Below are 6,000 nucleotides of genomic sequence, written 5' to 3'. Positions count from 1 at the left end.
CTGCCAGCGCACATACTTTCCTTTACCTATAACCTGTGTGCATGTAGTACACATAGCCAGCACGTGCAACTAGCATACCTGTTCCCGTCTACCCAACACAGGCAGCTTGGGAGGCCCAGGCAGGCTCCTCTGGGTGGGTCTGATGTGAGGGTGGGGGGTCAAAGAGGCAGAATCTGGACCCCAGTCACAGGGGAGGGAAGGTGGCCCTTGGCTTCACGGCTGGCGGCCAGGAAATTACAGTCGACACCAAACCAAAGCGGCCTCTTCGAGGGCCAGGTAATCAGGCCTCTCCCGGATTTGGTGTGACAGCTTAAATGTTCTAATTCCGCTGCCAGGGCCCCCACTCCCCAACTCCGGCCGCGGCCCAGGCCTCGGCCCTCTGTGGTAATTAGACCCACGTTTTCATTACCCTGAGATTAGACAGGTCCCCTCCGGCTGGGGGACGCCCACAGCTGCACGGGAACCATCCCCCGCACGAATGCATTTACCTGATTATGGAGTTTATTTTATATCAATTGCTCCAGAGTGTTGGAGGCCTGCTTCGCCCTACCCCCTGCTCCCCAGGCCCCTGAGGCCTCTACTAACCCCGGACAAGTGGTTTCTGCCTAATGTACTGACTACCTCCTCCAGGCCCTGCAATTCTGGAGGCCCCACTGGCCCCCTGCAAGGATTGGGTCCCCGGTTTTAAAATCACTTAAGGAATCTTAAGGGGATGAGAGTTAGAAAGGGCAGGAGGAAAGCATTCCAGGAATTCCCCCCGCCCCCACCCCGCCCCGCCCCGGGTTGCATGTGGAGGTAGGGATGGAAGATTCCTTTAGGGATCTTCCTCCCAAAGCTGTGTTTCATTTCATCCAAAGAATGCTATTCAGTCCCTGAGCTAAATGCAACACCACTGATGGCTGAGGATGTTCATTCATTCAGCACCCACTGTGTTCCACAGAAGAATATGCCCACGGCCCCTGCCTTCCTGGAGCCCACAGTCTAGACAGGGAGGTAGGCAATAGTCATTGCAGGTGACTTTTGCTTAGATGAGGGTGGTGAGCTATGCAGGATGACAGAGTGGAGAAAGGAAGTTTCGGGAAGGCGGGGGCATTTCAGGCAGAAAATACAGCAAGTGCAACAGTCTGCAGAGAAGGAGAGTCTGATGCGGCTGAGGAACTGACAGAAGAATGAATCAAAAGTTTAGTGTGTGAGGGGCAGTGGCTACCTGAGAGTCAAGCTTAGCAGGACACCAAGCACAAAGGGCCTCGAATGCCACGCTAAATTGTGGTTTGCCGGGCACGGTGGCTCATGGCTGGAATCCCGGCACTTTGGGAGGCTGAGGCAGGCAGATCACCTGAGATCGGGAGTGCGAGACCAGCCTGACCAACATGGAGAAACCCTGTCTCTACTAAAAATACAAAAAATTAGCCGAGTGTAGTGGTTCGTGCCTGAAGTCCCAGCTACTTAGGGAGGCTGAGGCAGGAGAATCGCTTGAACCTGGGAGGCAGAGGTTGCAGTGAGCCGAGATTGCACCACTGCACTCCAGCCTGGGCAACAAGAGCGAAACTCCATCTAAAAAAAAAAAAAAGGCTGGGCGTGGTGGCTCACACCTGTAATCCAAGCACTTTGGAGGCCAAAGCGGGCAGATCACCTGAGAGGTTGGGAGTTCAAGACCAGCCTGACCAACATGGTGAAACCCCGTCTTTAAAAGGAAAAAAAAAAAAAAATGAGAAAAAAAAAGCTTCAAAATTGTTTGCACTGTATCCTGAGGGCATGGGAGCTGGGAGAAGGCTTTGAGCAAGAGAGGAACCCATTGTCCACCATTTCTGTCTCAGGTACTCACTGTGTGCCAGGTGTGGTTCTGAATGCCTTATGTACAGGAACTCATCTTAACCTCTCATCAGCCCCATGAGCAAATACTCACGATCCCTTAACCACAAGATTGAAATTCAAAGTTTCAGTGACTAAAAAGGCTTTCCATAGGTCTGGTGCCACATCTGACCCGGACTAAGGAGAGGCTGTTTGGGGTCTTCATTTCACTACCTGATATGAATATTTATATGTTTTAGGGGGAAAACATGAGTGAGTTTAATGATAAGAAATGTCCTAGACCCCACTGGGAGGTCACGCAGCACACGGGATATGTTCTGCATTAGACTCTACAATAAGAAAAACTCTGGGCTGGGCGCGGTGGCTCAAGCCTGTAATCCCAGCACTTTGGGAGGCCGAGGCGGGTGGATCACGAGGTCGAGAGATCGAGACCATCCTGGTCAACGTGGTGAAACCCCGTCTCTACTAAAAATACAAAAAACTAGCTGGGCGTGGTGGCGCGTGCCTGTAATCCCAGCTACTTAGGAAGCTGAGGCAGGAGAATTGCCTGAGCCCAGGAGGCGGAGGTTGCGGTGAGCCGAGATCGCGCCATTGCACTCCAGCCTGGGTAACAAGAGCGAAACTCCGTCTCAAAAAAAAAAAAAAAAAAAAAAAAAAAAAAAAAAAAAAAAAAGAAAAACTCTGAAACTCATCGAACTTTCCAGGTTTTACAGAAGGGACTCTGGACTTACCATCTTTATGTTACAGATGAGGAAACTGCCATAGAGCTGGGTGACGTACCCTACTCCAGACCACACAATATACACCCAGGCCACATGGATCCGGACTGTATTGGCTTCGGAGTCTGACCTCTGCAGCTAGCAGGCACCCTCTCTGTTGGCCTTTGATGCACTGAAATGGGGTCCAGGCCTGGCCCAAGGTTAAAGGGGCGCCTGGGGATAGAAGAAGCCAGCACTGCTCAGCACTCGCTCTGAATCTGGCCCTGTGTGGACCCTGCTGGCCTTTGACTGTTGGCTGCATCCAGCTGTGGGTATTTCTAGCCCCGTTTTGGAGGTGGGGAAAGTAAGGATCAGAAAAAGGCATCAGCTTGGCCAAAGTTCTGCAGCAAGAGGGTAGCAGGCCAGGCATGGTGACTCGCACCTATAATCCCAGCACTTTGGGAGGCTGAGGCAGGCAAATCACTTGAGGTCAGGAGGGCGAGACTAGCCTGGCCAATGTGGTGAAATCCCCTCTCTACTAAAAATACAAAAATTAGCCAGGCGTGGTGACGCGTGCCTGTAATCTCAGCTACTCTAGAGGCTGAGGCAGGAAAATCACTTGAACCCAGGAGGCAGAGGTTGCAGTGAGCCAAGAGCATGCCACTGCACTCCAGCCTGGGTGGCAGAGCAAGACTCTGTCTCAAAAAAAAAAAAAAAAAAAAAAAAAAAAGAGGTAGTGTAGCAGAACTGGGAATGGGGCCCAGGTCTGGAGTCACTAGAACCCTGCTCTTCTTGCTCTTCTGGGGACCAGCAGATTAGGCACACACTGGGCCTGGTGGGGCTAAGGAAGTAGACCCCACTCAAAAGCAGATCTGGGTCAAGAGTCCACCTGAGGCAGCCCCAGGATGCAGGGAGCACAGCTACTGTACTCTGGGCCCTGGGTGGCAGCCCCGACCCCACCTCTGCCCCCACCAAGGCTGCCTCAGCCTCACTCCTGGGCCGTCCCTCTGCCTCTGTGCCTAGCTCCCTCCAGAAAGCCTGCCCTGGTTCCTCCAAGCCAAGATTCTGTCTTCCTTATATTCGGGCTCTCTGATTATGCCTTCTGTATTCTCCTTCACTAACTCAGTGTTTTTAAGCCGTTTTACTCAGATGACCTCACCTGCCCAGGGATGTGGGGGTCCTCCCTTTGGAAGGCCAACCGAACAGTGCCAAGGGACTGAGCACCAGCTCTGGAGCCAGAATAAACCAGGGTTCAAATCCTGGCTGGGATCATTATTAGCTGCATGATTTGGGAAAATCACTTTACTTCTCTAGATCTCAATTTCCTGAACTGTAAAGTAAAAACAATAGTAATACCATCTCCCTCACTGGGCTGTTGTAGAGGTTAAATGAGGCAATGCTTGTCAGATGCCCCAACACGAGGCCTCTACTCATGGTAGCAGCTGCCATAATCACCCTTAGATGCCTGGTTTGTTGTTACTTCTCAGTAAGTTCTGATCATTCCTTTCCCTGCTACAAGGGATGCTCAGGAAAGAGAAAGAAAGAGAGAAAGTGAGAGAGAGAGAAAGTGAGAGAGAGAGAAAGAGAAGGAAGGAAGGAGGGAGAAAGAAGAAAGAAAGAAAGAAAAGGAAAGAAAGAAAATGAAAGAAAGAGACAGCCCCTGAGCCTGGCCTGCCACACCGCCAGCATGTGGCCCTTGCCATTTCTGCCTCATGTCCTGAGTCTTTTGCGACCCCTGACTCCACATTCGTAGTTCACATGTTGATGGTTCCCTGTTCCCTCTCCAGGGTTTCTTATCTCCTGCCTCTACTTGTACCATTTTTGACACCGGGCACTCCTTCTCCACGCCCCATTTATGCACGTCTCAGTTCTATGATTCACTCATTATTTACTCATTCATTTATTCATAACAAATGCTTTACTGAATGTCTACTTTGCACCCAGCTCTGTACTAGCTACTTGCACCTAAGCTAATCTTCATGACAGCCTTGAAAGGGAAGGAGTATTGTCTGCATTTTATAGAGGAAGAAACTGGGTTCAGAGAGGTTCAGTCACTTGCCTGAGATGACACAGCCAGCAAGTGGTAGAGCTGGGATTTGGCGTGGTTCTATCAGCCTCCAGAGCCCAGCTGTTTCTTCTCCACCCTGCGTGTGCTAATGCACAGGCTGGAAGGCAGGCATGGTAGCGGAAGGCAGCCCTCTGCGCCTGGGTGGAAGAGAGGTGAATAGGGAAAGGAGAGACGAGGTAGGTTCATTCTGCCAGGAGAACCTGGAGGGAGGGGAGGCAGGAGGGGAGCTTCTTTAGGAGGAGTCGGCCACAGACAGCGTCGAGTTTGTCTAGGATGGACCCAGTCTGCTTGAACAGTCAATGGGAGTCCTCTTGAACCCTCCCCACCCCAACTCCAGCCCCCTCTTCCAGCTGGAGTGAGAACGGGTCTGATGAAAGAGAGCTGGCTGCTTCCATGCCGTCCTTTCCTCGTCCTGGGAGGAAGGACAGATGACCCAGTGCAGGTCACAGTAGGACGGCTCCAAAGAGTTCAGAAATGAGCCCCTCCCAACCTCCTCCTTCTGGGGCCACAGCTCTAAGGGGAGCAGCCCTGGGGATCTCAGCTCTGCCAATCCCAGATAGAGGCCAGCTCTGGGTAACACGTGATCTGAGAGTAAAGGAGCAGACGCGGCTTGGCAAAGGGAATAGAGGGCTGGACCCAGGAGGGAATAGACGGCCACACCCAGGGAGGTGGGGAGATGGACAGGGAGGCAAGGGAAGGGATGGGAGAGAAAGGGATGAGGAGACACACAGGGAGATGGAGACAGGGAGAGACAGGAGAGCCATGCACACAGAGATGTAAACAGAAAGAGCCTAGGGAGGCTGAGTGACAGCAGAAGCAGAGGCAGAGGTGTGGGCGGTGAGTGGGTGAGTGGGGCGTCCATGCAGCCAGGAACGAAGACACCTTCCTGACTGTACACAGAAGGACAGAATAATGAGGGAATGGTCCCTAGGGGCAGCCAGAGGAACAAGAAAGTGGTCCCCAGGCTGCATCAGGAGACTCTGGCTTCGAAGCTGTGTGACTTTGCCCAGCCCTCCCCTCTCCAGACTTCAGTCATCCCGCCAGCCACACAGGTGCTCTCTGCTTCAATTCAGATTCCTGCGTCTCTACTACCCCAAGCTAGGGAGCTGAGGGCAGCGACAGGAAAGAACCTGAGCCTGGAGCAGTGGCTGCACAGGTGTGTCTTGTTCCTGCCTGTGGTTGGCTACGGCCTTAGCCACTTCCAGGTTTCATAGCATCTATGATGGCAGTAGCTTCGGTGGCTGACTCTTTGTGCATTCACACGTCTCTCTCTGGGTCCCATCAGGTCCCCATCAGGTCTGTGTTTTCGTTTGGAGCTTTTATAAAGAAGCTGCCCAAAGGAAGTGAGGTTTGCAATGTGCAGACCCCTCTCGGCTCTAATGCTTAGCGCGTGGGACACACAGCTGTTAGACCCGGGTCCTC

This window comes from Saimiri boliviensis, chromosome 2 (genome assembly GCF_048565385.1).
Source record: "Saimiri boliviensis isolate mSaiBol1 chromosome 2, mSaiBol1.pri, whole genome shotgun sequence".
NCBI classification, from domain to species: domain Eukaryota; kingdom Metazoa; phylum Chordata; class Mammalia; order Primates; family Cebidae; genus Saimiri; species Saimiri boliviensis.
This window is presented reverse-complemented; position numbering follows the sequence as displayed.